The sequence below is a fragment of the Schistocerca gregaria genome, chromosome 8, assembly GCF_023897955.1.
Source record: "Schistocerca gregaria isolate iqSchGreg1 chromosome 8, iqSchGreg1.2, whole genome shotgun sequence".
Classification (NCBI taxonomy): domain Eukaryota; kingdom Metazoa; phylum Arthropoda; class Insecta; order Orthoptera; family Acrididae; genus Schistocerca; species Schistocerca gregaria.
Genome location: NC_064927.1, coordinates 487,050,795 through 487,076,456, shown reverse-complemented (window position 1 = coordinate 487,076,456; position 25,662 = coordinate 487,050,795). Strand labels below are relative to the sequence as shown.

Sequence of the window (25,662 nt, the reverse complement as noted above, 5' to 3'; positions counted from 1 at the left end):
AACTATCAATATAATCGTCTCATATATATTATGCCATCAGAGTAATTAGAAGAGATATTTTTCCAAAATATTTCCAATCAGAACACACATCCGTCACAACGTCAATGAAATCACGTATACCAATGATGTTTGATCAGAAAGGTAACTACTGCGTATGAAGTGCAGTGCATTCGTCGTTCCGTCGTGCTGCGTTGAATGCAAAAGATAGACAGGTACAGGAAGAAGACTCTCTTGTGTATGTTCTCTTATCCAGTGGAATACGATTGTAGTCAGGACGACAGTTTGACTGTTTACGTTTTAGTGGGTACTCTCTGCTGCAGAGACTACTCAAGTAATGAAAACGTATGATACGCTGCAAAAACAGTATTAATAAGTAACATTCGCGGATTGCATGCATTTGTAAGGACCATTCAATTTCAGCATAGTCGGATCGTAAGCACTGTATCTTTTACCCATGCAAGCACTGTTAGCCCCGAGCATACTCCCTTATATTGCGACACATTTGTATGATCGCGCCAAACATGTTAAGGAAACGTATTTCACGGTGCCTACAGAGTGCTAAATGGCCTCACTGTATCTGTTAACTGTTTTTGGGTACCTCCAGGGGCTAAATCTTTTATCTGCACAATTATTCGAACCAGTGAGAGATAAAAAGCTTATTCTTTGTTCCAGTGAAAGAAGACCATAAATGTCTCGTAATGTAACCGGCTTTGAAAAGATTTAAGCATGGAATGTTGACTGCTAAAGTATCTATGTAAATAGTTACCTAGGAAACGTAATGAAGTGAAGTCGAAATGAATGTGGACTAGGAGGAATTCGTTTTATTACCTAAGTTACTTTGAAACTCACGTTAGAATGTACTAAACAAAGCAGCACAAGAATGTGCATTACAAAAATCCCTTGATTACTTTGAGAAAAAGAAGTCAACAAGCTGTAATATCACTCAGCGGTATCTGTTACAGCAAGTAAGCTCACTCACGGCTTCAAGAACGCTGTACAATAATGAGTTTATGAACGAAAACATGAATAACTATGTTAGAAATCGTTCAAATGGCTCTAAGCACTCTGGGACTTATCATCTAAGGTCATCAGTTCCCTAGACTTAGATGTACTTAACCTAACCAACCCAAAGACATCACACACACCCATGGATGCGAACCTGTGACCGGAGCAGCAGGGCGGTTCCGGACTGAGGCGCCTAGAACCGCTCGGTCACAGTGGTCAGCTGTATGTTAGATTCAAAGTTACCACTGTGTTAATTCCTCCCACAAATGAGGAAATAACTTGCTTTATTCCTATTGACTGAAGTCCGGAAACTAATGGCGGACGGCACAGATCACGCAACTTAGCACATACAATATTTAAATACTTAAAATTACATAATAAATTCACTATACACGAAGTAAATCCCCAAAACAAGAGTGAAAATACATGAAACAGATATAAAAATAAAGAAAAAGGGAGGTCGTGTTAACAAATACTAATAGGAAACAAGTAATAATATGGAAAACACCTTAAATACTAAATTTTGAAACCACTCACTGCAAAACTATGTTTTTCTTAGAAGGTAACTCATATTGAATAATGTTTGTCATAAACAGAAAAGAAATTGCATTTGAGGTTGTTTAAAATGCTCTCTGAGTCTTTATTGAGAGAGAGATGCATATGTGTTTGTGGGAAGTGATATACGAAGTCAGCGACTCGCCTTTGTAGCGGCGAAATTACACTAGTTGCGTCGGTGATAATACGCAACGCTTACTTTCCCTTGCCTGGTGCACAGTCTACTTGCTGATAATATTAATCCTTTGCCCCCCACCCTTCGCTCCCCCCTCTCCCGTCTGGGTTCAGCCTGCTCGAAGCAACTGTTAGTATATAGATAGAAGTTCGTACGTGTACGACGATAACAGTGCAGGCACAATCGATGTCATTATTAATGTGAAGCACGCAAAATTGACTTTAACTCCACGAACGTGAAATTACAGTGCACCCGCTTGCGACCTGCGTCACGTTCACGAATTCGCATAAAACGGCCTAGCTGTCTACATAGCCACTGTCAGTGTCTGAACGCACGTGAACCCTCATGAAGTTGCAAATGAAATATGGTGGAATACATTATTTCCTACATTTCAGTCCACTGCAAACAATTTATCCAGCAGACAACAATCATGTCAATTGGCATTTCTGTTTGCAGCACTCATATCATGAAATAAAAATTGTTGCAGACTCAAAACACTGGGAGCGAAAGGCTATTTACAATTTGTACAGAAAGCAAATGACAGTTATAAGAGTCGAGAGACATGAAAGGGAAGCAGTGGTTGGGAAGGGAGTGAGACAGGGTTGTAGCCTCTCCCCGATGCTATTCAACCTGTGTACTGAGCAAGCAGTAAAGGAAATGAAAAGTTTGGTATAGGTACTAAAAAACATGGAGAACAAATAAAAACTTTGAAGTTTTGACATTGTAATTCTGTCAGAGACAGGAAAGGACTTGGAAGAGCAGTTGAACGGAATGGACAGTGTATTGAAAGGAGAGTATAAGATGAACATCAACAAAAGCAAAACAAGGATAATGGAATGTAGTCGAATTAAGTCGGATGATGCTGAGGGAATTAGATTAGGAAATGAGACACTTAAAGTAGTGAAGGAATTTTGCTATTTGGGGAGAAAAGTAACTGATGATGGTTGACGTAGAGAGGATATAAAATGTAGACTGGCAATGGCAATGAAAGCGTTTCTGAAGAAGAGAAATTTGTTAACATTGAGTATAGATTTAATGGTCAGGAAGTCGTTTCTGAAAGTATTTGTATGGAGTGTAGCCATGTATGGAAGTGAAACGTGGACGATAAATAGTTTAGACAAGAAGAGAATAGAAGCTTTCGAAATGTGGTGCAACAGAAGAATGCTGAAAATTAGATGGGTAGATTACGTAACTAATGAGGAGGTATTGAATAGAATTGGGGAGAAGAGGAGTTTGTGGCACAACTTGACTAGAAGAAGGGATCGGTTGGTAGGACTGGAGGGCAGCGTGGAGAGTAAAAATCGTAGAGGAAGAGGAAGACCAAGAGATGAATACGCTAAGCAGATTCAGATGGATGTAGGCTACAGTAGGTACGGGGAGATGAAGAGGCTTGCACAGGATAGGGAGTCTCAGGACTGAAGACCACAACAACAACAACTCAAAAAATAAGCAAAATCAAATCAACATAGTATAATAACTTTGTATCATAACATATCAAAAGTAATACAAAGTTACGTTATACACTAAGAAGAAGATATCTGAAGCTGTATAGACTGTATAAAGCGAAAAGGGTGGGGCGGGTGTGGGGGAATCAGAGAAATGTTAGTGGGACTCGTGCTCTGAGGGTTCCGTAAAAACTTGATTTTATAGGTAATAATAATAATTGTTATTACGTTATTATTGTTATTGTTATTAATATTGCAATAGTAATAATAATAATAACGATAATGATAATGATTTCATGTGTCTCAGTGGCTTCGCGTAAGCCTTTGTATTGGAGGCCACGTCTTTGGCAACGTGCGTGTCTCTAACCTATCCTAGTTATCCAACCGGGGAAATATGACCAACCACCTGTTATTTCTGGTGACTCTTCACGTCGTTGAGAGGTCAAGGTTAAACCAAGACTAAAAAAATCTGTAGTTGGACCGAAAATCGATCCCACTACCACTGCGTTCCTTTACCACAAGGCCACCAGGACTGCTTTCCATGAGTGAGTGTACGAGTATAACATAAGTGACATACAAGGCCTTTAATTCTTGATTAGGTTTTGAGGAGTGATTTTGCGACTATCAAAATCTGTGAAGTACCTTCTGGTTGCGTAGACTTAGAAGCTTAAATTATTCACAACGTGTAGGTATCGTAGTCCTCACTATTTGCAATAATTTCAATTGCTATAATGCGGTGCCTCTGTTAGTATTCTGAAATACGATGCAAACTTCCTTTCGATACGCATGTATGTCCGAAACAACACAGTAATTTGGAATAACACATGCACTGCAATATCGTATTTACCCGCCGACGTCGGCGAGGGACTTTCAAGCAAATCGTTTCACCTGTACAGGAATATGCATAATGGATATGCGAGTACGGGTAGTAGACGCATGGTTGACGACGTATGGGGGTTTGGGTGTGGCCTGAGTCGTGCATGGGTAGGTAAATAGCTAACGATGTATGAGTTTCGTGTTGAAGGGTCACAGGTTTGTCTCAGTAACACCGCATGTTGTAAGCATTGGAACTAACGTCTACACGATTCACGAAAGGATGGTAATTGCCGCGAATATGTCTTTCTAAAGAGACGGGGTTGGCTATCGAGGAGGGAACAAATTTGAAGATCCCAGAGAGTTACAAACTTCCGGTGAAAAGATGATTAACTTGGTGGTGGACTAAGGAAACATGCCTGGGATATGAGTATGCTTTCACCAATAACGAAGGAGGTTTGTGTCCCACACCCTAATGTGGCAAACAGGAAAAAGTTTGAAGTGGATGATTATATACGATCAAAGGAAATACCAGTTAAGGGTATGGATGTCCCAAATCCTATTCAATACTTCGAGGAGTCAAATTTTGCTGATTATGTAATGGAAAGCATCAGGATGCAGAATTTCTCTGAACCTAGAGCTATTCAAGCTTCAAGGATGGCCAATCGCAATGAGTGGGAAGAACATGGTTGGAATTACGAGAAATGGTTCACGAAAGACGTTGGCATAAATCCTTCCAGTTGTTATAGACATAAACAATCAGGAACAACTACTTTGTAGACAGTCACATTGCTCTTATTCTAGCACCAACCAGAGAACTAGCCCAACAGATTCAAACAGTTGCAACAAATTTTAGTAGAAATGCTTTCATAAGGAACTTATACATTTTTGGTGGCGCTCCAAAATATCCACAGGAACGTACCCTTCAACTTGTTCTTGAAATTGTAATTTTAACCCCTGGGCATTTAAATGGCTTTTTTGAACATGGAACTACAAGCCTCAGACGTTGCAGATATCTTGTTCCTGAAAAGGCACATAGAATGCTGGATATGAGATTTGGGCCACTTTTTTGCAGAATTGTTCTGCAAATCATGCCCGATCGCCAGACCCTCACGTGGTCAGCAACATGGCCTGCAGAGGTGCGAAAATTGGCAGAAGATTTCCTATATTCAGATCAACGTAGGATCTCTTAAACTTCGTGCGACTCATAATATTGAACAGATTGTGGATGTCTGTCAGGAACATGAGAATGAAAGTAAGTTCTGCCGTATCTTACAAGAAACTTCTAGCAAAATTGAGAACAAAACCATAACACTCGTATCAACAAAACGAAAGCACAAAACGTAGTAAACAGTGTAAGAAAATATGGGTTTGAAGCTGTTTGCATGCATGAGGGTAAATCACAACAAGAAAGAGCCTAGTTTTTAAATGATTTTCTCACTGGAAGAGAGTGTATCCTTGTTGCTACTGATGTTGCTGCAAGTGGTCTAGATGTTGGTGGGATAAAACTTTTCATCAACTATGACTTTTCTAACTCATCAGAGGACTATAAACCCACAATTCGACGAACTGGTCACATTCAGTCAACGGGAACATCATATGTGTTTTTTACTGCTAATGATAGTCGTCAAGCTTGTGACTTGATATCAGTACTTAATGAATCGAGTCAAGAAATCAGTCCTAAATTGCCTTAGATGGCACAGTTTGGAGGTTGGAAAGGAGGCAAGAACAAGTGTGGTTACAGCCGTGGGCGTGAGACTATCATTGGTTCAGTGAAGAGTGCCCACAGACTATACAATTAATGGTGTTGTATCGCAGAGTCTTCACCCATTTTATACTATCAGTGTTAAACAATCTGTGAATTTTACCCTGTTCAGTCATAGACGTAACAGTTACATACACAGGGTAAGCCACTAACTATTACCACCTAGAATAACTCCGATAGTATCATAGTAGCTGAAAAGTTTGTGGGACAAATGTTGCTTCGGACAACGGGCATTATAATATAACGTTGGTTTTTTGTTGCTAGGTGGGGTCGCATCAGAGATATGAAGGTTAACTTTGTTTTTCTAAATGGTATGCTATAGTTTGTTACTTATTTTCTGGTAGCGGCTTTCAAGACGAATCCAGTAAGGTCTTTCAAGGTCAACGAAGGTCAAAAAGGTGGCATGAATGTCCATTTACAGAAGATGTTCAAAGTGATGACCATTGGTATCAGTGCAGTGCTGCAATTTTCTTATCAAGGATTAAGTGGTGTTCCTTAGCACTGCTGCACTTATCGAAGCACATAATATGACAGAGTATCCATCTAACGTTCCATTGAGATGTAAACACCATTCGACGGTTTCACAATACAACACTAACAGGAACGGTAAAACTAATGTCATCGAATCCAGCGAATGTGAATGATGTATTCCTTCGAAGAACAAGTCGATATGCTTCTCATTTACGGAGAATGCCAACGAAATTCGCTGAGAGCTAGAGACTTATACGCACAAAGATATCCTCAACGTACTCACCCTGCACGTCGTACATTTAAACATGTGTATGAGAAAATTTGGAGAAACTGGATCCTTAACTCATTGGAAGTATATCCGGCAAAGAATAGAAACTAACGAGGAAATGGAAATTGGTACTCTCGCCACTGTGGTTCGAGATCCTTGTGTCAGTTCGCGTCACATCGCTAGGGAGTCTGGCATGAGCCAGAGTAGTGTTATTCGTGTTCTGCATCGCAATTAACACCAACCTTATCATATCAGTCTCCACCAAGAATTAACTGGTACGGATTTATGCGTCGCATTGAATTCAGTCGATAGGTTCAACTTCAGACTCAGACTGGTGACACATTTATTAATTTCATTTTATTTACTGATGACGCTACATTCACGAACCATGGAAATGTTAATTTGCATAACATCCATTATTGGGCAACTGAAAATCCGTGTTGGCGGTGGCAAGTTCCACACGAAACACCGTGGTCGGTGAATGTATGGTGTGGGATTCCGGACAACAGAATTATAGGCCCTTATTCCATCGAAGGAAATCTTAATGGTATTAAGTACACCACATTCCTGCGAGAAACATTAGGCCTGTTATTGGAAGAAATGCCTTTAGGAACAAGGAACAGAATATGGTATCAACACGATGGATGTCCGGTTCACTTTTTGCTGATGGCCAGAAATGAGTAGCAGAGACAATTCCCAAATTGTTGGACTGGACGCGGAGGAGATGTGTCGTGGCCGGCTCGTTCGCCACACTTGAGGCCTCTGGATATTTTCATGTGGGCTTTCGTAAAAGACATTGATTATAAAGACGTTCCAGCTACAACGGAAGCTATGCGAGAGAGAATTGTCAGAGCGTGTGCTTCGGTAAGTGACGACGTGATAAAGATTACCACTCAATCCATGATAAGACGAGTGCAGCACTGCACTGATACCAATGGTCATAACTTCTAACACCTTCTGTAAATGGACGTTCATGCCACCATTTTGACCTTCCATAACCTTCAGACCTTCGTCTCGATAGCCGCTATCAGAAAATAAGTACCAAACTATAGCAGCCCATTAAAAAAAAATGTTGTCGTTCATATCGCCGAAGCGACCCCACTAGCAGGAAAAAAAGCAACGTCATATTATGGCTCCTGTTGTCTCGTGCAATTTTTATCACACAAACTTTTCAGCTCCTATCATACTTTCGGAGTTATTCTAGGTGGCACTAGTTAGTGACTCCCCCTGTAAATGCATGACTTACTTTCTTCCTTTACTTTGTAACAGTTGATCAGTGTTGTATATCTGTGAATTTTTGGCTGTGTAGGGAGACATAATATGCGAGTTCCTTAATTCGGAAGCATTTGCTTTTTCAGTAAAATGTTTCTGGGCTTATGACCTCATTGTCAGTATGTAAGACTATCAGCATTTCGGTCCCTGTTGTACGTGACCTTCTTCAGGCTGTTTTTTGCTTACTGCTGAACGAGAAACCTTTGTTTCTTTTATACCTGAGGGCGTCACTGATATCTAATTCTGACAGGCTGTTAAGAATGAAGGGGAGGTATGTTAGGAGTCCTTATTGGTGTGTTTATCATTTCTTTTCATTGTTGGAAACCCGAAATTTTGATTGGTCTTTGCGTTACTACTTGTTATTAGTGGGAAACGGTGAATGGGACACCAGGTGGCACTTGTGACGTGGCGTTGTTTTTCTGGTTTCTAGCGCCGGCTGAGGCCACTGCGGTCTTCCGCGCGCCTATGTGTATTGCTTCACGTTAACTTTCGTCCTCGACCGCCTTTATTGCTGGCAGCCAAGATGTCGGAAGTCGGTACCCGTCTTCTCTGTTCGTGTTGGCGGGTCGCTTGGCTATTTCTATTGCCTCTCTAATCTTCTCCCTGCAAGTAAGAGGTTGTTTCGCCAGTATACGCGTTTCACTAAAATCAATTTGTTTGCCTCTCTCATCCTGGTGTTCTGCCAGTTTTTTTTATAACAAACATATTTTAGCATGTCGTGATACTAGTATTTACCCGTTTGTATAAAAAAATTAACGTTGATCACATAAAATCCTAATTAGTTCAACGTTTCCTTCCCATCACTTAACCACCACGTTCACTGTTGACACTCCTTCCATAAAGCTATCGCTTTGTTGGCCACGTACTACTGTTGGAAAGTGCACATTTGATACACGTACGGATGCAGTAATCGTGCAGAGTAAAATTATGTATATCATTTAACATTGGTTACTACCGCAATATATGACGTTAATTAATCTTACGGGGTATTCCACGGTGGTAGTTCACACACGCCCATGAATAAACCGTCCGCTCTTGTGCTAGTATCATTTAACATCGCCCCGTGTTCGTTCATTCCCAGAGAGCACTGCTGGCAATTTAAACCTAATCTGTCCCGCGAAGTACGTTACGTGTGAGATTTACGCTCGAAAGGCGACGTGGACGAGCCAGCCGAGTGGATGCAATATTTAAATTTTGATTATGCAGAACACCCTGCCACCGTGGAGGAGGGAGTGGGCGGCTACTGCTTATTCCACCCACAGATGTGCAAATACGGAGGCCTCAAAAATTCATAAGGCACATGTGTCGAACAGACCCTTTCCCTTTCATTCACCGGGTGCGAAGGACCGACCAGTGCTGGAGAAAATTGCCCATCGCACGTAAATTGTTCCTGAATACATCTGGGTTTTTTTCTTTTCACTTTTGCATCTCACTAATTCTGTCATTACGTGGGTCACCTTTCGGAAACCCTTCATCAGAGCAAGAACGGAAGGTTAGAGTTCAACATATGGACATCATGAAAGACCGGCAACCAAAGAGGAAATCTGTATTACATTCATGACTTCATAGCCTACTGACATGCGTGTATGAATTCTTACCATAGCGCAGTAATTAATTATAAACACAATAATGAAGTTGAGCAGAACAAAATAAAAATACCGTAGCTAAACAAATAATAAAATGGCTTCGGTTCTTGGTCGTTTAGCTTTATTAATAATGTTTTTCGCTCCACTGCGAGAGAAACTATATCGTTCACAAAAAGTATCAATACTGTTTGTTTGCTTTAGTTTTAACATCATTCTCAAATTTTCTGTTGCTTCGTTCCTCTATCCACACAAATCAGTGGCAATTGCTTGTAACAGGGCTTTCGCTCTTCGTAGCACCGAATTCTCGTTTTTAGTATTCAATACGTTTGTTTCCCTCCAGTTTGCACTAATATTGTAAAATGACCTGCGTTTAGACATACCACCATCTTTCGCACATTGTTGGGTATGTGTTTCCTGCAAGTGTTGTCGAAAGCATTTTTTACTGTTTGAGTTCGAAGTCATTGCACGTTCTCGTGTCTCGTGAACTTGTTTTCTTCTTCGGTGTTAACCACCATATTCTACCACAATTTTTCATCGATATTCTGCAGGTTCGTAAATGCTATGAGGATCTCACTACTTTTATTTATGCTTGTTTTGTGTTACATTATTACGGAATTGAATGTTTACAGTCTTATCTAAAAGACTTGGAATACTCAAATGTGTAGAAAGAATGATACAACACAAGGGATAAATTTGAAGCATCAGTACGGAAGATAGAACCCTAAAAGTAACTGTATAACAAACTGGTAAGAACATAAGTGGAACCTCCTCAAAACTGTTTGGCCCATTTTGCACTTCTTTCCATTATAATTCTTTACACAGAAATAAATGATTAACCCAACGTACATCTATTACTTTCATTATAACAACACGATAAGGAATTATATTGAAGCGAAACTCACCTCTGCGAACGACATTTTTATTGCAGAGCCTGCCACAATAATAATGTGTGATGCTTACATACAAACGTATTGTAGATAGCTTTAAGGAGTTGGGTATTTGAACGACACATTCACAGTACGTATGTTTTATCATAAAATTGGGTTTAACTAACCCATTAGACTTTAAGTAGGGATACTGAAAATTAAAGCTCAAAAGTAAAAGGAAGCACTCTTCGTCACACTTAATTAGAACTGACTTTAGCTGAGAAACTGGTTGCTACCAGAAACCTTAAGCTAAAACAGTTACTTGTGAGCCATTCTTTCTACTTCACAAAAGAATGTTTATTTAGAAACATTTATCCTATTTATCTGAAAAGTTATATAAATTTCTCTATTACTATAACAAATATTGTTTTCTCTTACGTGAACGCATCGATAAATGGTCAGCATTCACTCATACATCACAAAATATACATTAGTATCCAATAAATATTATAATATGCTGTGCAGTATGATCCATGGAACACGCGTCTAAACAATTAACTGCCGTGTGGGTCGGCAAATATGTAAACTTGTATATCTTTGTACTGCTTGTAGGATCATATTTATAACAAAGGTTCTCAAATCAAGCATAATACAGGAACTTACAACAAACATCAAAACAGTGATCAATCAGCATTGGCCCATCAAGGAGACTATAACGTTTATTTTCAGCTCCATTAAAGCTGTGTCTGTATATTTGATACTGAAGCAATGCGTTCTGTCTTTACCATACAAGACTAGAAATAGCAGTTGTTTGGAAAATAATTTTCACATGTACCGAACAAAGAAAGGGCAAAGAATATTATCATCGAAACTTCCTGGTAGATTAAAACTGTGTGCCCGACCGAGACTCGAACTCGGGACCTTTGTCTTTTTTTTACTTACTTTTTTTTGATAAAAAGGTAATGTGGTTTTATTTTATACCGCAACAAAAATAAATGTATCTAGCACCGCATCGTGGCCTGAGTAAAAAAAAAAAAAAAAAAAAAAACGTTCCTACACAGAGGTAATATATATGGGGAAAACGAAAAAAAAAGAGTGCTTCATACAGGATGTAGAAGGGTGTGTCGCTACTCTTCTTACGCTTCATCATCCAGGTACGTCTTCACGTATATCATGTTATTCCACCGAGAATCGAACTTAGTCTTGTCAGCTCACTCAATGGGTGTCTTCTCCTACCTGTTGATGATCCAGCTGCGTGGAGGGTCGCGTAGGGCACTCCCTAAGTAATTAGAAAAATACTGTCTGTATTTTGAGTTCCGTACGATCTTGCAATGACGTTCTTGTAGGTAGTTCCAAAAGTCGAATACATCTTTAGGTCCATCGTGAAATAAGTAGTGTACCGCATGCGCACGGATCCACGTAACAGCGTTGGTCTTGGCGCGGGAAATACTGTTGATCCGGAAATAGTAGAAACTGAGGTGTAATGTGTTCCGGAGTCACTAGTAGAAAATACGACAAAATTTGTCGCACAAAGCGCCATACGTCTTCTGCCGCGCCACATGTGGGACGGTGTTCGTCCGTGTCTGGTATCCCGCAGTCTACGCAGAGAAGCGATTCCGCCATGTTTATCTTGTGGAGCCGTGATCGGGTGATCTGTTTACCATTGACTGTGATATACCATGTGGATCGGACGGCTGTGTCCAGTGTAACCGCGTGAATCATCTTCCACACCACCTTCCAATTAATCTGAGGGCTTTTGGTCTCCACCATGTTTGGTGGGCGACTCTGCTATAGGACATGATATACACTCCTGGAAATTGAAATAAGAACACCGTGAATTCATTGTCCCAGGAAGGGGAAACTTTATTGACACATTCCTGGGGTCAGATACATCACATGATCACACTGACAGAACCACAGGCACATAGACACAGGTAACAGAGCATGCACAATGTAGGCACTAGTACAGTGTATATCCACCTTTCGCAGCAATGCAGGCTGCTATTCTCCCATGGAGACGATCGTAGAGATGCTGGATGTAGTCCTGTGGAACGGCTTGCCATGCCATTTCCACCTGGCGCCTCAGTTGGACCAGCGTTCGTGCTGGACGTGCAGACCGCGTGAGACGACGCTTCATCCAGTCCCAAACATGCTCAATGGGGGACAGATCCGGAGATCTTGCTGGCCAGGGTAGTTGACTTACACGTTCTAGAGCACGTTGGGTGGCACGGGATACATGCGGACGTGCATTGTCCTGTTGGAACAGCAAGTTCCCTTGCCGGTCTAGGAATGGTAGAACGATGGGTTCGATGACGGTTTGGATGTAACGTGCACTATTCAGTGTCCCCTCGACGATCACCAGAGGTATACGGCCAGTGTAGGAGATCGCTCCCCACACCATGATGCCGGGTGTTGGCCCTGTGTGCCTCGGTCGTATGCAGTCCTGATTGTGGCGCTCACCTGCACGGCGCCAAACACGCATACGACCGTCATTGGCACCAAGGCAGAAGCGACTCTCATCGCTGAAGACGACACGTCTCCATTCGTCCCTCCATTCACGCCTGTCGCGACACCACTGGAGGCGGGTTGCACGATGTTGGGGCGTGAGCGGAAGACGGCCTAACGGTGTGCGGGACCGTAGCCCAGCTTTATAGAGACGGTTGCGAATGGTCTTCGCCGATACCCCAGAAGCAACAGTGTCCCTAATTTGCTGGGAAGTGGCGGTGCGGTCCCCTACGGCACTGCGTAGGATCCTACGGTCTTGGCGTGCATCCGTGCGTCGCTCCGGTCCGGTCCCAGGTCGACGGGCACGTGCACTTTCCGCCGACCACTGGCGACAACATCGATGTACTGTGGAGACCTCACGCCCCACGTGTTGAGCAATTCGGCGGTACTTCCACCCGGCCTCCCGCATGCCCACTATACGCCCTCGCTCAAAGTCCGTCAATTGCACATACGGTTCACGTCCACGCTGTCGCGGCATGCTACCAGTGTTAAAGACTGCGATGGAGCTCCGTATGCCACGGCAAACTGGCTGACACTGACGGCGGCGGTGCACAAATGCTGCGCAGCTAGCGCCATTCGACGGCCAACACCGCGGTTCCTGGTGTGTCCGATGTGCCGTGCGTGTGATCATTGCTTGTACAGCACTCTCGCAGTGTCCGGAGCAAGTATGGTGGGTCTGACACACCGGTGTCAATGTTTTTTTTTATCCATTTCCAGAAGTGTATACCCCGCGCCGACGCCTGTTTCGTCGGTGCTACTGCGATACGGACATAGCTGTGTTCAATATAAAAGTTCCCGAAGTAATAGAATGGTGGGTCTTGCGTCGTCAGTGGGGGCATAAGGGAGGGCGGAGCTAAGGACTCCAACAGCAAACCTGTCAAACCTTCCGGGTGGTGGCTCCACAGCTTGATGTGTGAGCTGACATACAGGGCCACAGCTCCGTCGTGGACATGGACTAGACGAAGACCTCCCCTTTCTGGGGGAAGGGTCAGTGACTCATAACTGACTTTGAAGAGCATGCCTGTACTGACGTAGGCTCCAAATGCCGCTAATAGACGGCGAGCCATCAGTAACGGTATTGGAAGAACACGCGCTATGTGTGGAAGGCGCGATGCGAGGTAACCATTGACGAAGTGTGTCCTTTGGAGAATGTCCATGGTCCGCAGACGAAGGTTGAAGATCAGGACCCGAATTTGTTGTAATATGCGGCGGTAGTTAAGAGCCGCAGTTCGCCGTATGTCGTTGTGAAACTCTGTTTCGAGACATTTGATAGTGCAACGAAGCTGTAGGGTTTCGACACACGCTGGGGTCAACCCGTCTCCTATGGCCATGGCGACGGATTTGGCGACGTTGAAACAGCTGCCGGAAGCCACACCGTACGTGGTAATCCATTCTAGTGCTCTGTCGACATCGTCGCGATTGCGGAACACGAGGACCAGGTCGTCTGCATATGCTGTACAGCGAAATGTGACGTCACGTAGGGTAAGACAGGTGAGGCGTTGACGGAGGCCACAGAGGAGCGGTTCCAGTGCCAGAGCATATAGTAACGTCGACAAGGGGCAGCCTTGACGCACGGAGCGGTAAATCGCGAGGGACTGCGAGAGACGCCCGTTAACGAGTACTTTGGAAGTCGCCCCTCGGAGGAGGCGCAACACGACGTCTGTGAATTGCTGTGGGTACTGCATATGCTGGAGAACGGACGTTAGGTACGCGTGATCCACTCGATCAAAAGCTTGGCTAAAATCTAGTGATGCCAGCGCTCCCGGGATGCGGTGTGCCCTGACTATTAAGTCACGGTATCGACACAGTGCTGTGTGGATGTTGTTGATACCCCCTAGGGAAGTCTGATCTGGCGAGATGACGTAAGGTAGGGTCGGTCGTAGACGGTTTGCTAACAGTCTGGTGAATATCTTCATGTCGCAGTTGACGAGTGTTAGCGGGCGGTAATCTTGTATTCGAGCCCCACCTTTAGGTTTGTGAACCGGTATAATTATTCCTTCTACGAAGGTCGCAGGGAGCGGCACCGCGGGGGACATAAGTTCCCGACAGATGTCTGTTAACTTAAGAGCCAGTAAATAATGGTAAGTTCTATAAAACTCCACAGGGAGCCCGTCCGGGCCAGGAGATTTATTCGCCGCTCCTTTACCGATGGCGTCGATAACTTCGTCTTCCGTAATGTCGTTCAATAATTCAGTTTGTAAATCCTGTGGGACAACGACGTAAACCAGTTGTGAGACTGCTGTCACCGTCGTTGGGTCGGAACATCGAGCAGAATAAAGTCCTGCGTAATGGTCGAAGAAGGCTGCAGCAATATCGCGTTGTGTGGTGTGACGAAGGCCGTCCTCAGTGGTGACGGCATCTATCAGCGCCCGTCTTCGCAGTGTACGTTCTCGGATGACGTGGTACATGGTGGGTCGTTCCGTTGCGAGTCTGTCTTGTGTTCGCGCTCGGATGATCGTCCCTTCGTGGTGGCGGCGCATATGGGCTACGATCTGTGCTTTCGCACGCTGAACTGTCAACTGTCGTTCCGGTGTGGGTGGCAAGGAGGCGCATTCGCGAAGGACGGTGAAATAAAAATCAAGGGTCTGCCGCCTCCAAGCAGCAGTCTCACGACCATACGTAATAAAGGTTCGCCGTAGGGCCGGCTTGGTGCAGGTTAACCACCATTTAATCGACGTAGGATACTTTGGGAGGAGGCGGACGCACAAACTCCACGTGTCTTCGACGGCGCGTCGACAATCCGGAGAAGCGAGATGAGCAAGGTTTAATTTCCAGGGATGTCGGCTATGCCACACCCGTTGGCGACGAAGGGTGACGGCACATATATGGGCCTCGTGATCAGAAAAGGCTACTGGCCACACCTCCGCGTCACTCACCGTTGCGCGAGAGAACGGTAGACGTAAATCCTATCGATGCGACTAGACGAGTGACTCTCGAAACGGGTGTATCCACGTCCATTTCCTCGAACATGTTCCCATGTATCTACCAGCTGGAGATCGAAAATGAGTGTCCCAAGTTCGGGGCACGGTGAATGGCGTGGCAGCTGATCTTTAGTTGCTTGGGTGCAATTGAAATCGCCCCTAATATCAAGTCATCGTGCCTGCCCTGAAAAAGGGGTGCTATTCCTTCTGCGAAGAAGAGCGATCGGTCACGACGGCGATTCGTTCCGGAAGGGGCGTACACATTGATAAAGCGGACGCCTTGCACCGTTACGGCCATTCCTCTAGCGTCGGGGAGATATCGGACTTCGTCCGCCTCGAGGCCCTCTCTGAGGAGAATTGCGACTCCACTGTTAGTTGGCGAGGCGTGGGACACATGAGCCGTATAACCATACATACCCCGGAAATCGGCGACGAAGACTTCTTGGAGAAAGACAATGTCAACGTCTGCTGCATTGAGCATGTCTTGGAGCAGCGACAGCTTCGTACGTGTCCGAATGGTGTTAATGTTGATGGTCGTTAAGCGATAGGTCTGTAGATCGTCTCCTGCGTTGGGGGCCGCCGTCAGTGTCGCCGTAAAAGGTGGGGCCTGTGATCTGCTGGCCGCGTCCGCGCCGTCATCTGTTGCTACTCGGGAGGGGCCGAGTTGTGGGAGGAGAGACCCCTCTTCTCATCCACCACAGCGGCTGTAGAATCGTCTTCAATGTCATCCGCCCAACGTGCGTAAGTTAACGGTGGCTGCGGTAGAACACTTGTGGGCTCAGTGACTAAGGGTGAATCCGCAGTTGTTTACAGTTGTGTACCAACGGCGGGTAATGTGTTGGCCATCCGTTTGCCCGAGAGAGCGGAATCGGGTTTGTCAAAATCAGACAAAGTGACCGGTGAGGGCGATCTCGTGTCATCTATTTTCCTCGTCGTTTCGTCGGCCGTCCGGTCGTCAACTGGAGAAGACGTCCGCTGGAGGCAATCGTCTGAGGGTGTGCGACGTCGCTTTTTATGTTTTCTCGGTGACCTTTGTTTGCGGACGTGGGTTTCTGTGTCCGAAAGAGCTTGTGGCTCCCGTATAGCAACCCCCTCAGGTAGAAAGGCAGAGGTTGGTACAACCCTAGCGTCGAGTTCCATTCTCTCGTCCGAATCTTCATGTGGAGTCGATGGGCGGCGTTCTGCAACCTCTGCAGACACCATAATGGTGTTGGTCAATCCAGGACCGGCGACAGGCGCGCAGTCTAACGCTTCCTGTCTTCCTGGGGGGGTTGTCGTCTGTCATAACAGTCGATCGTGTCACCTCTGCGTAATTGAGGGGGAGGGCCGTGAGCGTAGGAGGTGGTGTCGTGTCATGCAATGGAAGTTGTGTAACCCGACGTTGAATACACGCCGAGCGCACATGACCCTCCTGGCCGCAACCAGAACAAGTACGAGGTTGTCCGTCGTACATTACTATTGCTCGACAGCCACCTATGACTAAGTAGGACGGCACATGTTTCTTTAATTCAATTTTCACTTGACGGACGCCATTGAGGACCTGGTACGTCTCGAAGGTGTTCCATTTTTCGGTCACGTGACTAATTACCGTCCCATAAGGTCGGAAAGCTGAGGTAACGACGTCCGGTGGTACTTCGAAAGGGAGTTCGAAGACTCTTAGTGTGCGTAATCCTAGTCCAGCATGGTCAACAGTAACCTCTCCGATGTGACCATCGGAGTGTTTGAACTTGAGAGTATTTGCGCATCTGTTCACAACTGCGTGACATAACTCGTCATCGACCATCTTGACGTAAACGACGCTACTTGTGTTGGATAGGTGGATACCGATGATGTGCTGTGTTGGTATTTGAACTTCGTCACGGATGAATCGTTCGACTTCAAAGGCTCGTGGTCGTGCGTAGTCAGGCTTGAAGGTGATCTTGATGGTAGCTTTTCTGTACGAATGAGCCATGGCGACTCAGTGTTAACGGGCGAGAGTATTGGCTGCGGCGACGAAGTAAACAAACTACGCGCGCTCGCGACTCTGCGGACGGGACGTAAACAAGACGTCCTCGCCGCTCACCGGTCGAAAGCAGACTGCCTCTCGCGGGCAAGTGCTCTACCAACTGAGCTACCGAAGCACGACTCACGCCCGGTACTCACAGCTTTACTTCGGCCAGTATCCGTAAGGCAAAGGTCCCGAGTTCGAGTCCCGGTCGGGCACACAGTTTTAATCTGCCAGGAAGTTTCGTATCAGCGCACACTCCGCTGCAGAGTGAAAATCTCATTCTGGAAACATCCCCCAGGCTGTGGCTAAGCCGTGTCTCCGCAGTATCCTTTCTTTCAGGAGTGCTAGTTCTGCAAGGTTCGCAGGAGAGCTTCTGTAAAGCTTGGAAGGTAGGAGACGGAGACTGGCAGAAGTAAAGCTGTGAGTACCGGCCGTGAGTCGTGCTTCGGTAGATCAGTTGGCAGAGCACTTGCCCGCGAAAGGCAAAGGTCCCGAGTTCGAGTCTCGGTCGGGCGCACAGTTTTAATCTGCCAGGAAGTTTCATATCAGCGCACACTCCGCTGCAGAGTGAAAATCTCATTCTGGAATATTGTCATCAGTAATGACGGCTGGGTTCGATAAGAATGTGGGTCATAGCATAGCAACATTTTCGTGATCTATAATAAATGTGGAAATAATTGTCACTGGTGGAGACATAATATGATGAGAACGCTTTTAATAACTCAGGAAATATTTCATATTATTGATAAACGAATGGAATGTAAGTATGAAAACGGTAAGACAAGAAACAACCAGCGCAGTATGGCGTATTCTGAGCACTGTAAATAAAGAAAGCGCAAAGCAGCAGTTCAGAATTATGGCGTAGGTTGCTAAGGTATTAAGAAAGAGCTGGTCATGGGAAAAGTCGACTTCATGCTGAGAAAGAACAAGTGTAAATGAAGGGAAAAGCAGAAGAATGAGTAGATACATGGCAAGATACCGAATTTGTATACGTGAGAATGCGTTTACCTGCAGTATGATCGTAAAGGAGGAGTTGATGACAAAGAAACGGGTTATACAGCAATACTGTCCCAGCTTGCCTCAGCACTGATTTTGTGGTCTATATTATGACTCAATGTTAAACACTTTGAAGTACTAAAATCAGAGAACATGTAGAATTCAGAAGATAATTGTACCTCACACAAGGCTGGCCACTCTAATAAATATCTTTCTTCAGTAAGCTTTTGTTGAAAACTTAACTGCAGTCCTTCTAAAATCTCTCATGATGATCGTTATGACGACAGAAGACTGTTAACGTTTATGGAATATTTTGTTGGTAATTGTAGAAACAAAGACATACCAAAAACTGAGACACAAGGAATTAATGTTTCATAACGACATACTCTTATTCCTATCGCCTTTTGAAAACTAGTGTAGCAGTTGAAGACTGAACAGCTAGTCGCACATCAGCGAGAGTTTCTATCTGTAAAAAGACTTTTTTTCCAAACGTCTGTAATTTGAACATCATGCATACACGAAAAACAGAAATTTTCAAGGCTTGAGTTCGACATGAGTACGGAGCAAGAAATATCATCTAATGGTGCATTGAATGTTTTACAATCTAAAGGTATGAGTTTAAAATCCTAAACCCACTGTTGTCTGACCTAAATATATTGTGCTACGTAACTTATACAGTTATTACTTAATGTCTATAAACTATATACATACTTGAGTATCACAAATATAGAGTAACGTGGATAAAAATAAAACTTATGTTGCATTGTACTAAAAGGTTAAAAGTATATGAATATAAAGTCGTAAGCGGTACATAATGATAATGGAATGTAGTTGAATTAAATAATGAGATGTTGAGGGAATTCTATTAGGCAGTGAGACACTTAAAGTAGTAGATGAGCTTTGCTGTTTGGGCTATGGAAAGAACAGTGTTTCTGAAGAAGAGAAATTTGTTGACATTGAGTTAGATTTAAGTTTCAGGAAAACGTTTCTGAAACTATTTGTATGGAGTGTAGCCATGTATGGAAGTGAAACATGGACTATAAATAGTTTAGAGAAAAAGAGTATAGAAGCTTTTGAGATGTAATGCTACAGAAGAATGTTCAAGATTTGATGGGTAGATCACGCAAATAACGAGGAAGTACTGAATGGAATTGGAGACGAGAGAAATTTGTGGTACAGTCTGACTAGAAGAAGGAATTGGTTGGTAGGACACACTCTGAGGCCTCAAGGGATCAGTAATTTAGTACTGGAGGGAAGCGTGGAGGGTACAAATCATAGAGGCAGACGAAGAGATGAATACAGTAAGCAAATTCAGAAGGTTGTAGGTAGCAATAGTTACTCGGAGATGAAGAGGCTAGCACAGGAGAGAGTAGCATGGAAGACCACAACAACAACTGCAAACAGTACACCGAGTGAGCAGTGCTATAAATTTCTATGGTATATAAACGAATATACAGAGGCCGGTGAATGTGATAAGAGGAAAAGGAAGAGGAAAGGGTGGGATGTCGAAGGGGAGGAAAAGGACATTCCAATCTTGAGAATGAGATCGAGTAACATAACTCCAACTTTAACAAGAGTGAATAATAGAACTATGTTTGGTTTTTAAAGATTAAGAGAGGATTCTGTGATGGGTGTTAATCGATAGCCAAAAATTTTAGTAATGTTAGTGCTGGCAGTAGACAGGTATCACTGCGTCTGTAGAAGCTACTTTCCTGTAAATGTTAAGTAAATGTTTCTGCGTGTTAATGTCGGCATCATTGTCAAAGAAGTAGGTTAGGTCTCCTCACAGTTGCAGTGGTAACATAATTTTACTGTGGTATGAATTGAAAAGTCAAAAACAGGTTGTCAGGTGCTGGCTATCCACAAGTATAGTACATCGTTCAAAAACCTCGTTCAGTATTGTATTTCAGAAATGATGAGCTCGTTATCTAAAAACATTTGTTGACAATGGGGTCCCCTGTATGTCCTTATTGGCTGAAATGTTTGTGGACAATTTTGATCAAAATTTTGTAAATAAAGAGTCCAGAGTTCTGAAGTACAGTAGTGAAACCTTAATAAATTTAACCCAGGGAAGGGTATTCCGTTAACGCCAGCTTCAGAACCATGAACTCGAACGTACATACAGACGTGAATCAGGCGTTAATAGGACGTAGGTAAATCAGTGTTAGTCACGCGGAAGCTGGTGAACACGAATGATCAAACTACACCCAGAATACCAAGAAGAGCCCAAATTTTTCTCGATTAGTGAAATATATTCTGCACAACAGAATTAAAAGTAGTAAAGAAAAGTAATATACTGCGCTGAAATTGAAGAAGACGAGAGCGCTAGTACAGGCCATCAGGCTCCCCTGCTTAACAAAGTAAAGGTTACAAAATAGAGAATTTCTAATATTTAGAAAAGCAGTTTCGTGGACACGCGATACAATCAAACAAAGTGCCACTGGGTTGTCCTCCAGGATCCCATTCAAAGACTCGAGGCTAGGACGAGCAGGGTACAGTTTCTTGGTACAGTATTTCTTACTGACATCTTAAATGAACGATCCTAGAGACAACATTAGATTAACTTACTGAACGAGTTCAGCGGGTACTTTACAGCCCTGACGGAACCTAACCGCCACCTACACCCCAGAGAGATACCTTGGGCCAACAGCATCCTCATTCACACAAAGGGAGGAGAGTAATCCATATCTGATAAAAACAATTGATTGAAAACTCAAAATAGTTACATAAAAATTAAAGGAACCCCAAATTATTTCGGTATAATATTAACTAATTTTCCTCTGTTTCTTAGAAGCACACAAAATATTATTCAACAAAATTCAGAACGGTGAACTTAATAACGTAATTGCCAAAACATACCACACTTCATTTAATTATGTGTCCTTTAAGCTTCGTCCATAAAGCTATATTAAAAACTGTATCACTTTATGTTTCATATTGTAATAACCCTCTATCGTGGGCTCCAGGAGAAGAAGAAAATGCTACACATTGAATTGTCTTCCCTTTTCACAACGCCTCATTCTTCGAGAAGGAGGTCGGTTATTTATTATTTGGTTTGAATACAGAGAAATTTTGTGGACCTTTTGGTGTCATGCTACAAGAGCTGTATAAAAATGAAAATTGGTCAACGAGAATGTTCGATTAGAGGCTGTTGCCAACATTTGTAATGTGTTGTCACATGAAAATTTAAGAAGTTGAGAGTAGATAAAGTGAGGTACTAGAAGAGAGAGTGAAGAAAAAATATCTAGGAATACTCTGTATGAGAAGAAGGATTAGCGTTAACGAATTTACAGGAGTTACCAATGTGCATCGCAGCATTTACTTATTAGAGTGCTAATTTCACGTTCCCCCGTTTCTTTGTCTTTTCTTGTCTATGATAATACAGCCATGAACATAAAAGTAAATCTATCATCCACTTGCCTTGTTATATGGTCTAGCCATATTCCATTTCCTTGTCTTTACATCTTCATTACAACTTCCACTCCACTCTGTTTCCCCATACGTTTATTCGTTTTTCTGTCTTTTCTAGTAACTCGTGACTTGCATTAGTTCTTTCTCTCTTTTTTTAGATGTTTTCCCAAATAAATTCCATGCTTCGTGTCGTAATTCAGAACTAGAAAAATATATTAAGCTTATCCACTAAATACACTCCTGGAAATGGAAAAAAGAACACATTGACACCGGTGTGTCAGACCCACCATACTTGCTCCGGACACTGCGAGAGGGCTATACAAGCAATGATCACACGCACGGCACAGCGGACACACCAGGAACCGCGGTGTTGGCCGTCGAATGGCGCAAGCTGCGCAGCATTTGTGCACCGCCGCCGTCAGTGTCAGCCAGTTTGCCGTGGCATACGGAGCTCCATCGCAGTCTTTAACACTGGTAGCATGCTGCGACAGCGTGGACGTGAACCGTATGTGCAGTTGACGGACTTTGAGCGAGGGCGTATTGTGGGCATGCGGGAGGCCGGGTGGACGTACCGCCGAATTGCTCAACACGTGGGGCGTGAGGTCTCCACAGTACATCGATGTTGTCGCCAGTGGTCGGCGGAAGGTGCATGTGCCCGTCGACCTGGGACCGGACCGCAGCGACGCACGGATGCACGCCAAGACCGTAGGATCCTACGCAGTGCCTTAGGGGACCGCACCGCCACTTCCCAGCAAATTAGGGACACTGTTGCTCCTGATGTATCGGCGAGGACCATTCGCAACCGTCTCCATGAAGCTGGGCTACGGTCCCGCACACCGTTAGGCCGTCTTCCGCTCACGCCCCAACATCGTGCAGCCCGCCTCCAGTGGTGTCGCGACAGGCGTGAATGGAGGGACGAATGGAGACGTGTCGTCTTCAGCGATGAGAGTCGCTTCTGCCTTGGTGCCAATGATGGTCGTATGCGTGTTTGGCGCCGTGCAGGTGAGCGCCCCAATTAGGACTGCATACGACGGAGGCACACAGGGCCAACACCCGGCATCATGGTGTGTGGAGCGATCTCCTACACTGGCCGTACACCTCTGGTGATCGTCGAGGGGACACTGAATAGTGCACGGTGGTTCTGTCAGTGTGATCATGTGATGTATCTGACCCCAGGAATGTGTTAATAAAGTTTCCTCTTCCTGGGACAATGAATTCACGGTGTTCTTATTTCAATTTCCAGGAGTGTACATTTTAGAACCAGTGACTGTTAATTGAATGTAAGTACGTAAAACTGCAACCAGACAATTTTTTGAATAATTATTTATTATTCCATAAACCGGTTTTCGAACCTTTTCAGGTTCATCTTCAGATGATTTCTAGAAGTTATACAATTATTTCTAGCATAATGCTGGATGCTGGCTCTGTGACAAGAAGATAGAAAACACTTTAATGTATCCTCGTGACTATTCTTTATCTGTCGATATGGATGCAGATGTAGTTTTTTAGTTACTACGACAGTACGCGCACCTTTTTTTCGTTAGTGTCCATCTGTCTGCTTCAATTTTGACGGCCAGTTGGTAAATCACTTCATACACTTTTTCACAGTCTATATTCATTTCCACAGATTAATTGATTTCTGTATAATAAATTTTAGCACTCTGACAAGAATCAAAAGAGGAGGAGGTATACTTGAAAAAGGAAGGGTGATAGGGGAATATTTCACTTGGATGAGACAGAGATTTCGAAATCAGATTCTGGATTGTAAGGCGTACCCAGGAACATATATAGACTCAGATCACAATGTAGTAGGGATGAAGAGTAGGCTGACGTTTAAGAGATTAGTCAGGAAGAATCAATGTGCAATGAAGTGGGATACGGAAACACTAAGGAATGACGAGATACACGAGTTCTCTCAGGCTGTAGATAAAGTAATAAGGAATAGTCCAATAAGCAGTAAAATTGAAGTGGAATGGATATCTCTAAAAAAAGTCAATCACTGAAGCTGGAATGAAAAATATATGTACGAAGTAGGTAACTGCGAAGAAACCATAGTTAACAGAAGAAATGCTTCCGCTGATCGACGAAAGAAGGACATACACAAATGTTCAGGGAATTTCAGGAATACAGAAATACAAATCGCAGAGGAATGAAATAAATAGATTGTGCAGGGAAGCAAAGACGAAATGGCTGCATGCGAAATGTGAAGAGATCGGAAAAGAAATGATAGCCTTAGCATATAGAAAAGTCAATTTAAACTTCGGTGAAATTAAAAACAAAGATCTGAAATGAAACTGATACGTCATTAAGAAAAATTAATTAATTCATTAAGTTGCTTGCTGACTTTTGTCTTTGACACAGATAAGATAGGTACTGCATTAAAATACTCCCTTTCGAATGTTTTGAATAGGTGCATAAATTATAAAATTTTTTACCTGTCGCGGCGTAATGAATAGTCCATTAAATGTCGGGCATGCAGCCGTGCAAATAAAATTTCCTGCACTGATATTTCGGCCGCGTATCATCCGGTCATCCTCAGAGTGAGTCTCAAGACATGCCAAGCGCCGACTCATGCTCCACTCCGGCGGTACTGTGCATGCGGGTCACAGGTGCTGGTCGGGGGCAAAGAAATACGCTTACACAAAGGACAAGGCACGGGATTCAGCAAGTTTTAAGTCAACGGTCTTCTGGAGGTACCTGGACGAGACATTTGTGGTTTTGTCGCACAGGATGGATGAATCACATCGATTTCTTGAGCATTTGAATTCTATCCATGCTAGTATCAAATTTACTATGGAAATAGAAAAAGACGGCTGCCTCCCCTATTTGAATGTTGTCGTTCACCGTAAATTTGATGGCATATTAGGACATACCGTATATCGGAAACAAACACGCACAAATCTATATCCACATGCCAGTAGCTGCCATCACCCTTCACGGACCATAGGTGTCCTTAAGACCATAGTGCCTAGGGCGCATTGTATATCCGTTAAAGATAATTTGCAAGAAGAGCTCCCATACCTCAAGAGCATTTTTAAATCGAATGGATTTTCTCCGCAACAAATTCGTAGGGCATTCAACGCAAAACATATAATGCAGGTATGAGATAGGGAAGAAGATAGTAATTCCTTCAGATCTAGTGCGTTTTCGCCCTATGTGGGTGCTCTTTCCTCGAAGATAGGCCGTATTCTTGAGAAACGCTGTGTTAAGGTGATCTTCCGGCCACCCACGAAGACTGCAGCTTTACTCGCCTCTGTCAAGGACGATTTACAGCTTCGTAAAGCGGGTGTGTATAAGATTCATTGCGGAAAATGTGAGCAGTCATACATAGGTAAAACATCACGCGCCTTTCATGAGAGGTGTGTGGAGCATCTAAGATACACACGCTTATTACACCCAGACAAGTCAGCTGTAGCGGAACATTGCATTGATACAGGTCATTCGATGAACTACAGTGATGTGAAGATTTTAACATCCACCTCTTCCTTTTGGGAATCTGTCTTCGACGAATCTATAGAGATTAGATTAGCTAATAATTTAATGAATAGAGATAATGGTTTTAATTTGGACAACACATGGAATCCGGCTCTTGGGGTAACTAAATTGCACAGAAGTCGTCAT

At 43.7% G+C, this 25,662-nt stretch overlaps 1 pseudogene; it reads left to right on the top strand.

Moving 5' to 3' along the window:
* The first annotated feature begins 4,419 nt into the window (after window positions 1–4,419).
* Window positions 4,420–5,687, top strand: LOC126285258 (ATP-dependent RNA helicase p62-like; annotated as a pseudogene).
* Window positions 5,688–25,662: the final 19,975 nt, after the last annotated feature.